General features: G+C 53.3%; 1 protein-coding gene across 2 annotated transcripts in view; it reads left to right on the top strand.

The window, feature by feature from the left end:
* Positions 1–15,054, top strand: part of CDHR2 (cadherin-related family member 2) — a 54,718-nt gene that overhangs the window by 1,126 nt on the left and 38,538 nt on the right. The window contains exon 1 of one of the 2 annotated variants that reach the window (XM_011989998.1): positions 5,975–6,041. The exons of the other annotated variant lie outside the window; for it this stretch is intronic. The gene's annotated coding sequence lies outside the window, so the exon portion shown is untranslated. Of the gene's footprint in view, positions 1–5,974; positions 6,042–15,054 lie in introns of those variants that run through there. 2 annotated transcript variants of the gene reach the window in all.

Raw genomic sequence — 15,054 nt, 5'->3', positions numbered from 1 at the left:
CCCAGCGTCAGTCGGCCAGGGGTGCGTAAGGGCGCGGCGCCTGGGGCCTGGCGGCCTCCGTGACCTTGGAGGAGTGACTTCGTTTCCTCGTCTGTGAAACGGGAAACAATACGACCCCGTGGTCGTTCAGAGAATCTTCGCTTCCCGGAGAGTGTGTCCCCTCCCCCAGCCCCGGTGGGCGCGGGGGTAGCTAATAGAGAGCTGCTCTGGGGTCAGCAGATCTTGGTTCCCCACTTTGGGCCATTCTCTGAGCCTCAGTTTTCAAGTCTGCGGAATGGAAGTGATGATACTTTCTTCAGAAGGAGGATGGGAGACTCCAGTGACAAAAGACAAGGCGGCCGGCAGAGACGTGGGGAGGGATTACGCTCCCCGCAACCCCTGTGTCCCCATCGCTAGAGCCAACCTGGACCGGGGCATGGCCGGCACCTGCTCAGGCCGCGGGTCCCAGCCCCGGAGGGGAGCCCCACCGCCCCCGCCCCCTGGGCGCATTAGGCCAGCGAGGGCTGCACCCTGCCGCGGGCCGCGCTCTGGCTGGCGTGCAGGTGGTGGTAGTCCATGCAGACCGCGCCTCCTGCAGGCTGCCCAACCAGGTCGTCTTCTCAGCCCAGGTTTAGGTCCTCTGCGGAGGGCTGATTAGACGGTGGAGCGGCTGCCTCCCGGTCTACTTAATTTTTAAAGCTGCCGTTCGTTGACAGAACAGCCAACTAAAGGAGAGCTTTAGAGGGAATGAGTGCGCTGGAAGGAGGCTCTGGGGTGGGGAGAAGTTGCTCTCATGGGTCCCCAAGTTCGTTCTTTCTTTCCTTTCCTCCTCCCTCCCTCCCTCTCTTCTCTCTCTCTCTCCCGCCCCCTCCCTCCCTCTCTCTCTCTCTCTCTTTCTCTCTCTCTTCTTTGCTTGCTTTCTTTCTCTGTCCTTTCTTTTTTTGACGGAGTCTTACTTTGTCGCCCAGGCTGGAGTGCAGTGGCACGATCTCGGTTCACTGCAACCTCCGCCACCCGGTTCAAGCGATTCTCCTGTCTCAGCCTCCCGAGTACCTGGAATTACAGGTGCATGGCACCACGCCCAGCTAATTTTTTGTGTTTTAGTAGAGACGGGGTTTCACCATGTTGGCCAGGCTAGTCTTGAACTCCTGACCTCGTGATCTGCCCGCCTCAGCCTCCCAAAGTGCTGGGATTACAGGAGTGAGCCACCGTGCCCAGCCCCCAAGTTCTTTCTAGGGTGGAAGGCTGTGAGTCTGTGACATCACGGGGATATTCTTGGGTTGGTTATTTGTAAGAGCAATGAAGGGACTTTGTACCCTTCAGAGTGCAGCTTCTGGGCAGAACTGGGGAGTTGAGGGATTGAATGCATTCACACCAGAGAGTCCCCCTCAGCCCAGACTCTGCAGGTCCTCTCTGAGGCTCTGCACTAGGTGGGCGTCAGAGATAATGCAGGTGAAGAAATGGCGGCTCAGAGGGAAGGAGACACTTGCCCAGCTCCGGGGCAAGCTAACACTTGATTTCGACTTGACAAATTTCTCAGTATGTAGTGGGTGCGCATAGCAAAGACAGGTAATGAGAACTTTTCGTTTTCTTTTTTTTGGGGGGGGGGAGGGGACAGAGTCTCACTCTGTCACCCAGGCGGGAGTGTAGTGGTGCAATCTTGGCTCACTGCAACCTCACCCCACCCCACCCCCAGGTTCAAGCAATTCTTGTGCCTCAGCCTCCTGAGCAGCTGGCACTACAGGTGCATGCCACCACACTGGGCTAGTTTTTGTATTTTTAGTAGAGACGGGGTTTCACCATGTTTCATGTTTCACCATGTTGGCCAGGCTGGTCTTGGACTCCTGGCCTGAAGTGATCCGCCCACCTCAGTCTCCCAAAAGTGCCGGGATTACAGGCGTGAGCCACTGCGCCCGGCCGAGAAGTTTTTCTGATTAAAAAAAATTTTTAAGGCACACACTTCAGACAGTGACTGTGAAGGAACCCTGATGTGTATCTAAACTGTTGCCTCATGTACATCACCCCATTACTTACCCTGTGCTAAGTGCTGTCATGCATTACATCATTACTCCTTAGAGCAGGCCTATGAGGTGGAGTCTGCATTAGGCCTCTTTTCAACAAGGACACCAATAATGTGGGAGATGATGTATCTTGCCCAAGCCCCCAGCAGGTAAGTGGTGGGGGGGATTAGAACCAGGTCCCCTGAGTCCATATCCTGGGCTCTTAGCCCCACTCTGCCTGGTTGCCTGCTGTTCCATGAAGCCAACCCTGGACCTAGACCTGGACCTGGATCGTCACAGCCCAGATCCCCGTGTGCTTCCCAGGCTGCCTTGTGGCAGGTGGATGGTGCCCCTTGAGATGGGCAGGGCACCATCTGGCCACACATCTTGATGGGTCCAAAGGTCTGGGCAGGCCAGGACACACCTCTGGCAGCCAGAGCAGTGACTCAGAGCTGTCAGCCTCAGCTGTAAGGGCAGGGAGGGAGGGCAGGGGCTTGGATTGGGGTCTGCCCTATTTGGGGCACAGCAGAGTGACCAAGCTGACTCCCATGGTCTGAGGCAGAGTGGGGAGCCTGGAGCCTTGGGTGGGGTCACCTGCCTCGCCTCTTACCAGTTAAGCCACAAGTGATGACTAGTGCCTACTTCCGTCAGAAAGGAATCTGATGGCTGTGGCAGGAAAGTCAGGGGCAAGAATTGTTGCACAGACATGTGCTAATATCCCGGTTCTGCCACCTTCTGTAATCTTGGGTGGTGATCTAACCTGCCCAGGTGTCTCTTTTCCCATCTGTAATAGGGGAAAAAAATCATCCCTGGAGTTACTGGCAGGATTAAATGAGGTGATATTAGTAGTAATAATGCAATGGTCGCCACCATGCCACCATGAAAACTAACATTCATCGAGACCTTACTGTTTTGGGCACTGTGCCTGGGACTTTCAATGTGTGATTTCATTACATCCTCACCACCACCTTCCCAGGTAGGCATCATGGATTACCTGCAATTTCCAGATAAGGAAACGGTCTTAGAGGGGTTATGTAACTTGCCCTGCCAAAATTGAACCCATTTGTGAGTATATAGTAGGTAAACAAAAATAATAAAAATAAAATAAAAAATTGTAGCCGGGCACAGTGGCTCACGCCTGTAATCCCAGCACCTTGGGAGGCCGACACGGGTGGATCACCTGAGGTCAGGAGTTCAAAACTAGCCTGGCCAACATGGTGAAACCCCATCTCACTAAAAATACAAAAAATTAGCCAGGCATGGTGGCGCATGCCTGTAATCTCAGCTACTCTGGAGGCAGAGGCAGGAGAATTGCTTGAACTCAGGAGGCAGAGGTTGCAGAGAGCCAAGATTGCGCCATTGCACTCCAGCCTGGGCAACAAGAGTGAAACTACGTCTCAAAAAAAAAAAAAAAAAAAAAAAAAAGAACCCAGCTGTCTGCCCCAGGAGGAGCCTGGTCTCTTAACCCCTGCATTGTAATAGTCATATCAAGTGCTACCTAGTGTCTGCAGCCTCCTTTCCTCAGAAACACTTCTCAAAAAGAGGAAAAGTCTCTTGGCTATCAAAACTCAGAACTGCATCATAGCTCATAGCTCCCAGAACCTGCTATATGCAAAGTAGTTTTTTGTTTTTTTTTTTTTTTTTTTTTTTTTTTTAAAAGCAGTTTTGTTTTCACCCAGACTGGTGTGCAGTGGCACGATCTTGGCTCACTGCAACCTCTGCCTCCCGGGTTCAAGCGATTCTCCTGCCTCAGCCTCCTGAGTAGCTGAGATTACAGGCACCTGCCACCGTGCATGGCTAATTTTTGTATTTTTAGTAGCAACAGGGTTTCACCATTTTGGCCAGGCTGGTCTCGAACTCCTGATCTGGTGATCCACCCACCTCAGCCTCCCAAAGTGCTGGGATTACAGGCACGAGCCACCATGCCCGGCCTATGCAAATGTTTTAAAATGAATGGATGCTGGACTTAATGGATCTCAATTCCCTTTTGCTTTGCCTGCTGGGAAGCTAAGAACCTGATTCATGACCCACCTATACAATTACCCAGAACTTGAAGGCAAATATATATATAATTCGTTTATTTTTTGACAGACAAGATCTCGTTATGTTGTCTGGGCTGGAGTGCAGTAGCTATTCATAGGCACAATCTCACTACTGAGCAGCACCTGAGTTTTGACCTACTCCGTTTCTGACCTGGGCTGGTTCACCCCTTCTGAGGCAACCTAGTGGTCCTCCGCTCCTTGGGGTTCACCATATTAGTGCTGAATTTAGTGTGGACACCCTGTCAACATAGTGCACTACAGCACAGAAGTCCTGGCCTCAAGCCATCCTCCTGCTGCAGCCTCCCAAGTAGCTGGGACTACAGGTGCACACCACTGCCCCCAGCTCAAGACAAGTATTTTGTGGCCTCAATTCAGGCATAGATTACCCTTGTTTTTCTCACTTGGCTTCCCTTCATCTGGGCTTCTTCTCCTTTTTCTGCTCATGGCATATATATTTTGTTAATATGTTTTACATTTGGAGAGTTGGGAAACAAACTATTAAAACGCCTGACTATAGCGACTGCCTGATACACAGTCACTCATCCCTTAACAATGGGACACCTTCTGGGAAATGTGTCATCGGGCAATTTCGTCATTGTGTGAACATCATACAGTGACTTACACAAACCTAGATGGTACCACTTACTACCCACCTAGGCTGTATGCCACCAGCTGTCCTCCTTGGCTGCTAACCTGTGCAGCCTGGGACTGAACCAGACACTGCAGGCAACTGTAACGCAGTGGTAAGTATTTGTGCATCTAAACACAGAAAAGGTGCAGTGAAATACGGTATTATACTCTCATAGGACCACTATTGTATGTGTGGTTCGTCGCTGATCAAAACACAGATATATGGTGCATGACTATGTATCTATTGTGAATTAGACATGTCCTCTGCCCACAAGAAGAGGGCCACCCAATGGTGATGACCCAGTGTTGTGTCTTAAGAAAGTTGTGCCCAGGGTCCCCTTTCTGTGTCAACTGTGATGGCTGAGCCAAAGGGAGGATAAGGAGGACTTGTGACTGAGTCCCTGCGGGAGGCCACCACATCGGACAGCGCTTAAAGCCAGCCTGGGAACCGGACTCCGTGGCTCATCCCTGTAATCCCAGCACTTTGGAAGGCTGAGGTAGGTGGATCGCCTGAGGTCAGGAGTTCGAAACCAGCCTGGCCAACATGGTGAAACCCTGTTTCTATTAAAAATACAAAAAATTAGCTGGGTGTAGAGGCGCACGCCTGTAATCTCAGTTGCTCGGGAGGCTGAGGCAGGAGAATCGCTTGAACCTGGGAGGCAGAGGTTGCAGTGAGCCGAGATTGTGCCACTGCACTCCAGCCTGGGCGACAGAGTGAGACTGTCTCAAAACTAAATAAATAAAAGGCAGCCTGGGGGTGGATGAAGCCCCGGGGACGGGCAGATGCCTTTGGAGGGACTCAGTGCGGGGTCGGATCAGTGTCAATAGGCTGGAAAGTGGGTTGTCCAGGCTCAGGTAGCCCCCACTCCTCCATGAGAACCTCACAGGGAATGGTCTGGCCACGCAGTGTTTGATTGTAACACTGTTTCACCACTTCCCTCTCCTGACTTAACCCCCTACTTTTCCACAGATCTCCTGTCACTGAAGACTTGTAGCAGGCAGGGGACGGGGGCTCTGGCATCACCTTCTAACTATCACCGTCCCGCCTCCAGCCTGCCCCAGGGCTGGGCCTTGTTCCCAGGTCCTCCGGGCTCAGGGTTGGTCAGGCCCCTTCTCCTGTGGTGTGGGCCTCCAGCCCCAGGAGCACCAGGACCTCTGGCGCTTTGGTCTCTTCCTCCTGTCCGGGGCTCCCAGCTCTACTCAGTGCCCCATTAGGAGTCAGCCCGCTCCTAGGAGGTGTGGTCTCTGGCAGGGTTAATAATTGCTCAGTGGAGGTGGAGATGGTGCCAAAGTCTGCTGGCCACATAGCTGCAGGCCGCAGAAGGTGCTCAGCTGTGCTCCGGCACCTGTCTGGCGCCTGCCTGCCACCTCCGTGGCGAAGGGGACACAGGTAGGGACCGTCCAGCCCATCGGGAGTCTCTGGGCCAGAGATATTTGGTGGGGGTTGGGGGAGGTCCCTAGAGCCAAGGCAAGCTTGGGGGTCTTTAAAGTCTCCCCTGAAGCTGGGCAGGGGAAGTCCCACACTGGATGGGGCAGACCCGGCTGGAATCCCAGCCTGCTGTGAGGCCTGTTTCTTTGGTAAACGTGGGAGGATAATACCTCCTTTCCTGGGGGCTGATGGCCCCCTTCCCATCCAAGTCCTCGCAGGATGATTCTTCGCAGGATAGAAGGGAGGCAGGCGCCTCTGGGAAATGAGGGAACTGGCCTGGCCCCTTCACAGGATGCTCGGGGATTGAGGAGGGGAAGCTGATCTGGGCTCTTACCCCAGCTGCTCTGTTCACATCCCAGCTCCACCCTGACCTTGGTGGGCTACTTCACTCTTCTGGGCCTCCGTTTCCTCATTTATCAAATGGAGATGAGAAGAGTTCCAGAAAGGGCCTGAAGAGCCCTGAGGTGAAGGTGGGCATGTGGCCCGTGACTGAGCCCAGTGCCACCTCAGCCAGTACTAGGAAATGTCAGGCAGGGACTGACCCAGGCCGGCCCCGGCTCTGCCCAGTCTGGGCCCTGCACATCTCTCTGCCCTGGTAGAGGAGGTGGGGACCCAGCTGACAGTCGGCGCCACGCTGCATCCCTCAGGCGGGCATGTGCTGGGTTGGGTACCAGGCACAAGGCAGGGTCCCAGTGAGCACTGAGGTCCCATTGATGGAAACAGGTCATGGCCCGTGTGTAGACTCCATGATTTTTATCCTCACTCCATTTCTCAGCAGGGGAAACTGAGGCCTGGAGAGGGGAGAGGGCTTGCCTGGAGTTGCATGACAAATATGTGAAATGCTGGCATCTGAACCCAGGGCCGTTTGACTCTGTATGTGTCTGCTGGGCCAGGTGGCCTGGGCCATAGGCACTGGGAAGGCCTGTGGTGGGGAGCTGGTGTTCAGGTTCCACATCCTTGCTCCACGCACCCGGGTTCAGCTGGAGTCCGCTCTGTGAGTGCAGGCATGGCCTCCTGGATCAACGGAGCCCAGACCAAGGCTTGCCCAGGGACCCCTGGATTTGGAGGCAACCTGGGTCTAACCTGCTGCCCCTGGCTCACCCATCTCTGGGCATCTGTGAGCCTTGGTTTCCTTGGAATAATAGGATAGGATAATTCCTGCTTGGGAACAGCTGTGAGAAGTCAATGAAAAAGCAGAAGTGAAAGTGCATGGCGAGCTGGCCATGTAGCGGTGGTGGTGCTGGGGGAGCTCTGTAGCATCGTGGCTGATTGCACCCCGGGGGCTCCCCGCACTGAAGGAGTACCCACCTCCCCACCCTGACCCTCCTGGAGGCCCTGGGAAGTCCGGGTATCCTCACTCCCAGTGGTTCCAAATTCTAGAAAATCTTGGCACCGTGGACTGCTCTGAGATGCGGCTGAAGCCCCCTCCTAGCCAAGGCTGAAGAGCTGGCACCTCCTGGGCCAGGTGGGACTAGTGAGGGTTCCTGGAGACTACACATCTCATGGTGTGGGAGCCAGAGTCTCCCTGATTCTCCTGTGTCCTTTTTGGTCTTTCCCTAAGCACTTTCTTTTTGAGACGGACTCTCACTCTGTCTCCCAGGCTGCAGTGCAATGGCGCTATCTTGGCTCACCGCAACCTCTGCCTCCCTGGTTCAAGGGATTCTCCTGCCTCAGTCTCCTGAGTAGCTAGGATTACAGGCACACACCACCACACCCAGCTAATGTGTGTGTGTGTGTGTGTGTCTCTGTGTGTGTGTGTGTGTGTGACGGAGTCTCGCTTGTCGCCCAGGCTCAAGTGCAGTGGCACGATCTCAGTTCACTGCAACCTCTGCCTCTTTGGTTCAAGTGATTCTTCTGCCTCAGCCTCCTGAGTAGCTGGGATTACAGGTGTGCACCATGATGCCTGGCTAATTGTTGTATTTTTAGTAGAGACGGGGTTTCACTATGTTGGTCAGGTTGGTTCAGACCTTTTCTGAGAGGCCAGAAAGAATAGGAGTGGCCAGAGGGCTTGGGAACAAGGAAGCAGTAATTTCTGGAATGTAGATGACCCCCATTTTAATTTATTTTATTTTATTTTTATTTTTTGAGACAAGGTCTTGCTCTGTCGCCCAGGTTGGAGTGCAGTGGCGTGATCTCGGCTCCCTGCAAGCTCCGCCTCCCAGGTTCACGCCATTCTCCTGCCTCAGCCTCCTGAGTAGCTGGGACTACAGGCACCCGCCACAACGCCTGGCTAAGTTTTTTTTTTCTTTTTCTTTTCTTTTTTCTTTTTATTTTTTTGTATTTTTAGTAGAGACAGGGTTTCACCGTGTTAGCCAGGATGGTCTCGATCTGCTGACCTTGTGATCTGCCCACCTCAGCCTCCCAAGGTGCTGGGAGCTCCCAAGGTGGCGTGAGCCACCGGCCCAGCCAATAGTTCCCCCTTTTTTTTTTTTTTTGGGGGGAATCTCTCTCTGTCGCCCAGGCTGGAGTGCAGTGGCTGGATCTCAGCTCACTGCAAACTCCGCCTCCCGGGTTTAGGCCATTCTCCTGCCTCAGCCTCCCGGGTAGCTGGGACTACAGGCGCCCGCCACCTCGCCAGGCTAGTTTTTTGTATTTTTTTAGTAGAGACGGGGTTTCACCGTGTTAGCCAGGATGGTCTCGATCTCCTGACCTCGTGATCCGCCCACCTCGGCCTCCCAAAGTGCTGGGATTACAGGCGTGAGCCACCGCGCCCGGCCAGTTCCCATTTTTTAAAAGAGCAAACAGAGAAAAGAGCCTGGGGACATGGTTGTGCAGTGACTGGGGCCTCGTTTCACACCCATGCATCGGCCTGAGGCTGCTCCAGCAGGGAGAAGTGGGTGTCTGTCCGCAAGTCCCAGCCCAGGGGCAACTCCATTCACTCCTTTTCCATTTTGCCCCTTGCTCCTGCCCCTTGCTGGGGTACCAGGAAATTAGGAGCCCAGAAGGGGGGCCACCAACTGCCTGAACACAGCTCCATAGCTGACCTGGGCCTTACAGAACGGAGAGAATTTGCACATAGGCAGAAGGCAAAGAAAGGCATTCTGGGCAGAGGGAACGGTTTAGACAAATGAAGGAGGAAGGAAAATGCAGGGTGTGGACCGAGACCAGGAGCATTCAACACCACTGAACCTCAGAGTGGGAGAGAGCAGCTCGTGTGGAAAGCAAGACCCAGGAACTTAAAGGACCTCGCCCGCCAGGCTGTGGGGGCCTTCCGCAGCCCACACAGACACTGGGCTTTTCCCCAGGTGTCTGAATCCAGAGGCGGATGCTCTGGACTGTAGAACACCAGCCTCACCATGATCATGAGGAGGCAGGACTGCGAGAAACCCAGGGCCAACCCCAGCAGAGCAGGAGGCAGGCGAGGCAGGGATGAGGCAAGAAAGAGCGCTGGCCTGGGAGGCAGACAGGGTGGCACCCCTGCTCTGCCTCTGACACCCTGGGAGCTGCTGGGCAGGAACCCTGGCCTCCCGCGCTCATGTCAGTGTGCATAAAGGGGATCGATAAATCCAGCTCTTCCTTCCAGGGGGCGGCGGGGCCCACATGCAGGGGCAAGACTGCGTGTGCGTCACGCAGATGCAAAGGGCTGTCGCTGTTGCTCTGAGTGAGGGTCCACGGGCTTCTCGAGACCCTCCGTCCTGCCCTATGAAATGGGGAGAGGAGAGCTGGGAGACACTTCCATGAGGGAGGAGTGTGGCGAGTATGGGGAAGGGGCTGTAGGGAGAGGCCCCTTGGGGACTGGGTGAAGGTCCTGGTTCGGGCTGTTCTCTCTCAACGTCACATGTCTGTGGGCTCAGCGTGGCTTGTGGGAAAATCGGGCAGCTCAAGAAGGAAAACCCAGGAACCTAGAAAAGAAAGAAGGCACAGGCCTGGCTTGGGTTCTGGTCCCATTACTGGCTGGGCCACGCCCTTTCCCCTCTTGGACCTCAGTTTGCTGAGGATTAAATGGTAATGGGGGCAAAGTGCTAGCCTCAGCATGCGGCCCTTCCTTGCTGGTTCCCATTTGCCTCTGGGATTGGGAGGAGGGACCCTGAGGGCAGGAATCTGCTGTCCTGCAAGCTGGACCCAGGGGAACTTTGTAATGATGATGAATCCATCTTGACGCCTGCTGGCTGCACACCTACTGACTAATGGTCCTGTGGCAGTTGACTCATTGCTGAAGGATAGAACATGAGAGAAAAAAGTGATGAGGGAATTAGGTCCCAGATTACAGCCTCAGAGGGATGCCAGGGCTGCATGCATCCAGCCCCTGGCTGTTCCTCACACCACAGACGCCTGTAGTCTAGCATTACCGCTAATGCGCAGCTTACCTGCATCTCCACCGCCAGCCCGCCACCACCACCATCTCCCTCCCACAACTGTCACCTCCACCTGCGTCTCCACCTTCATCAGCACACACATCATCAGCACGTCCATCCCCACTTGCCACCACCAGTGTCACCCCTACCCCCGAGGGATCCCTATCCTGATATTGGACCCTGCCTCCATGACCACCTCAGCCACTGCCCTTGACTCCAGCGCTAACCTGTCGCCCTCCAGGGCATAGCTGTAGCCACATCTCTGTCCCTGTCTCACTGAGGATTGTGGCTCAGCACTGCTGGGTATTCTGAGGATTGAGAACTTACTAATTCCCCTGAGCAGAGGGGCACAACTGTATTTATCAGTCTGGCTGAGTGCAGCCTTGCCGTCCAGCATGTGGGCTGTCCCCAGCTGTCATCTCCGGGGTTCTTGGCAAGCCAGCATTTTCCATAGCAACTTCCCAAGGTTCCCCTGGCTAGAGTCACATGGAAGGTAGCATCAGAAAGAGCCCCAGGGCCCCTCCACACATAGCCCTGGCCCTGCCCATTTAGCTCTGACCTCTGCGAGCAGTCTCAGACCCTGGGGAGCGTGGACGGTCACCAGGGAGGGAGGAAGCTGTTTCTATGGTGATTGCAGTGGGAGGAGCAGGCATAAGGTGAGGACAACCCCATAGAAGGAAGAAGGTTTGCATTTGCTGGGCGCCTATTGTGTGCCAGGCGCTGAGGTGGCACATTCTTATTCCCACTCATCCCCGCTGCCCACCCTCATCACTTAGTGGGGTTATTATTCTCACAGGGGAGGGAACGCTTAGAGAAGGACAGTGAACTGCCCAACGAAGCTCTGCTGCTTCTTGACTCTAAACTCAAGCCAGCCTCTTCACCTCTCTGAGCTTCGTTTTCCCCATCTGTGAAGTGGGTAGAATGGTACCAGTCTAGAAGGGTTTTTGTTTTGTTGTTTTTGTTTTGTTTTGTTTTGTTATTTTTGGAGACAGTGTCTTGCTCTGTCTCCCAGGCTGGAGTGCAGTGGCACAATCTCTGCTCACCACAACCTCCACCTCCCGGGTTCATGCCATTCTCCTGCCTCAGCCTCCTGAGGATCACAGGCACCCGCCACCACACCTGGCTAATTACTGTATTTTTAGTAGAGACGGGGTTTCACCATGTTGGCCAGGCTGGTCTTGAACTCCTGACCTCATGATCCGCCCGCCTCGGCCTCCCAAAGTGCTGGGATTACAGGCGTGAGCCACCACATGCGGCCTCCAGGGGTTTTTGTGAGCATTACATTAGCGCCCGGCTCAAGTTCTGGCAGGCGGGAGGTGCTTCCTCCATGGGTCTCTTGCTATTCATTGCCGTAATGTTTAACAGTTGTTGAACATCCCACCCAGGGCTTGTCCACATCTTTCTTCATCATTGCCTGTGTTTCATGTTATGGTCACTTCCAGCTTCCCATGATTATAAATAATCACTCCTGGTGAACACCTTTCTGCAGAAAGAGCTTCTTATTTTATGTTAGTTGGATGAGTAGGTCGACAGGGTAAACATTTTGAAGCTTTGGGGTCCACATCTGAACTGGGGTTTTCTCTTCTTGCTAGGGCCCTGGGGCCACGGGAGGGCTGCCTCCTTCTCCCTGCCTCAGGGAGAGGCGAGGGCCTTGGGGTTGGAGAGCGGCTGTGATTCCCACTCGCTTTCAGCTGTGAGGGCGCCAGCAGTACACTCCCAGCAAGAGCCCGTCTGCTCGTCTGCAAAATGAGTTGCTGTGAAGATGAAATTCTGTGAATCCCAAATATTCTACCTCCAAACTACAGCCCTGCTCTTGCCTCTTCTCTCCAGCCCTGCTGCCCCCAGTTCAGCCCGGCGACACACAGCAGCCAGAAAGATCTTAAGAGGAAATTAGTCCCTGCCACTCCCCTGCTTAAAACTCTGAAATGGACCAGGTGTGCTGGGTGGCTCATGTCTGTAATCCCAGCACTTCCGGAGGCCAAGGTGGATGGATCACCTGAGGTCAGGAGTTTGAGATCAGCCTGGCCAACACGGAAAAAACCCCGTCTCTACTAAAAATACAAAAATTAGCTAGGTGTGGTGGCACGCGCCTGTAATCTCAGCTACTCGGGAGGCTGAGGCAGCAGACTCACTTGAACCCGGGAGGCAGAGGTTGCAGTGAGCCTAGATCGCCCCACTGCACTCCAGCCTGGGAGACAGAGCGAGACTCCGTCTCAAAACAAAGAACCCTCCTCTGAAATGACCTTCTGTTTTCCTGTTTTCTGTTTTTCTTAGAATAAAATGAAACATCCTTCCTGTGTTTCACAGGGTGGAGCATGCTCTGGCCCTGAAAAATTTCTGAACCTGCCTCCCTGCCATCCTTCCCCACCTGTCTCCCTGCAACCCAGCCATAGGGACCTTCTCTGAACTCCTGGAATATACTCGGTTCTTCCCTGGCCCAGGCCATCTCTCATATTGTTTGTGCTACTTGGGACTCTCCCGTAACAGTGCTCACCTTATCACAGCAATATGGGTATTTAATTTTTTAAAAAAGTCAAATAGGCCAGTCACGGTGGCTCACACCTGTAATCCCAGCACTTTAGGAGGCCGAGATGGGAAGATCGCTGGAGCCCAGGAGTTTGAGGCTGCAGTGAGCCAGGATAGTGCCATTGCACTCCAGAATGGGTGACAGAGCAAGAACGTGTCTCAAAAAACACCTAACAGGCTGGTCCAAGTGCAGTGGTGTTTACAGCTAATTTATCACAACCAGTTGCAGATCACTTTATTCCTTCTCCACTCAGACTGCTTCACTTGACTAACCTTAAAACAAACAAACAAAAATATCAAACAATACAACAAGGTTTATAACAAAAGCCGGCCTTTTCCTGACCCACACCCGACGTCCCCAGTATCCACTCTCTAGAAGCAACTGCTTTCATCTCCTTTGCCCCCTCCCCTCCCCTCCCTCCCTCCCTCCCTCTCTCTCTCTCTCGCTCTCTTTCTTTCTTTTCTTTTTTTTTTGTGGACAGTCTTGCTCTGTCACCACCTAGGCTGGAGTGCAGTGGTGCGATCTTAGCTTACTGCAGCCTCTGCCTCCCAGGTTCAAGTGATTCTTGTGCCTCAGCCTCCTGAATAGCTGGGACTACAGGCACATGCCACCACACCTGGTTAATTTTTGTATTTTTTGTACAGACGGGGTCTCACAATGTTGGCTAGGCTGGTCTTGAACTCCTGACCTCAGGTGATCAGCCTGCCTCGGCCTCCCAAAGTGCTGGGATTACAGGCATGAGCCACCATGTCCAGCCCTTCCTTTCTTCCTTCCTTTCCCTTTTTTTTTTTTTTTAAGCAATGGGGTCTTGCTCTGTTGCCCAGGCTGGAGTGCGGTGGCGAGGTCTTGGCTCACTGCAGCCTCAAACTGCTGGGCTCAAGCAGTTCTCCCACCTCAGCCTCACGAGTAGCTAGGACCACAGGCGTGCACCACCGCACCTGGCCTGTTATTTAACAATATTTTGCTGTTTTGCTTTTTTTTTTTTCAAATATAGGGTCTCACTCTGTTGCCCAGGCTGGAGTGCGGTGGCGAGGTCTTGGCTCACTGCAGCCTCAAACTGCTGGGCTCAAGCAGTTCTCCCACCTCAGCCTCACGAGTAGCTAGGACCACAGGCGTGCACCACCGCACCTGGCCTGTTATTTAACAATATTTTGCTGTTTTGCTTTTTTTTTTTTCAAATATAGGGTCTCACTCTGTTGCCCAGGCTGGAGTGCAGTGGTGTGTTCATGGCTCACTGCAGTCTCAGGCTTCCGGGCTCAAGTAATCCTCCCACCTCAGCCTCCCAAGTAGCTGGGACTACAGGCATGTGCCACCATGCTGGCCTAATTTTTGTATTTTTTGCAGAGACAGGTTTTTGCCATGTAGGCCAGGCTGGTCTCAAACTCCTGAGCTCAAGTGATCCATCTGCCTTGGCCTCCCAAAGTGCTGGGATTATAGGCGTGAGCCACTGTGCCCGGCCTCATAATTTTTAAGACATTATCTGTTTATTTCTTTTTTATTATCACCTTCTTAGATTTTTGTTTTTTGTTTTTTGTTTTTTGTTTTTGAGGTAAGGTCTTGCTCTGTCACCCAGTCTGGAGCGTAGTGACGAAATCTCGGCTCACTGCAACCTCGACCTCCTGGGCTAAGTCATTATCTGTTGATTTCTTTTTCTTTCTTTCTTTCTTTTTTTAAATTTTGAAACAAGTCTTGCTCTGTTACCCAGGCTAGAGTGCAGTGCCATGATCTTGGCTCACTGCAGCCTCTGCCTCCCAGGTTCAAGCGATTCTCCTGCCTCAGCCTCTCAAATAGCTGGGGTTACAGGTGCCCGCCACTGTGCCTGGCTAATTTTTGTATTTTTCGTAGACATGGGGTTTTGCCATGTTAGCCAGGCTGGTCTCAAACTCCAGACCTTGTGATCCACCTGCCTCGGCCTCCCAAAGTGCTAGGATTACAGGTGTGAACCACTGCGCCCAGCCTATCTGTTAATTTCTTAAAGTGAAAGATGAGGATTTTATTATCTTACAGCCCAACACAGTTTCCCAGTGCGTACAGTAAGACTGTGGTCCATCGACCATGGGAACAGTCCCAGCTAAGCCACTGGCGAATGATGTTCCTGGATTCTTTCTAGTACAGCTTTCCTTTCCTGCATGGTCACTGGTTTTGCTTGCTT

Source organism: Mandrillus leucophaeus, unplaced genomic scaffold (genome assembly GCF_000951045.1).
Source record: "Mandrillus leucophaeus isolate KB7577 unplaced genomic scaffold, Mleu.le_1.0 Scaffold366, whole genome shotgun sequence".
Taxonomy (NCBI): Eukaryota; Metazoa; Chordata; class Mammalia; order Primates; family Cercopithecidae; genus Mandrillus; species Mandrillus leucophaeus.
Note: the sequence above shows the minus strand (reverse complement) of the source record. Positions and strands in the feature narration are given on the sequence as shown.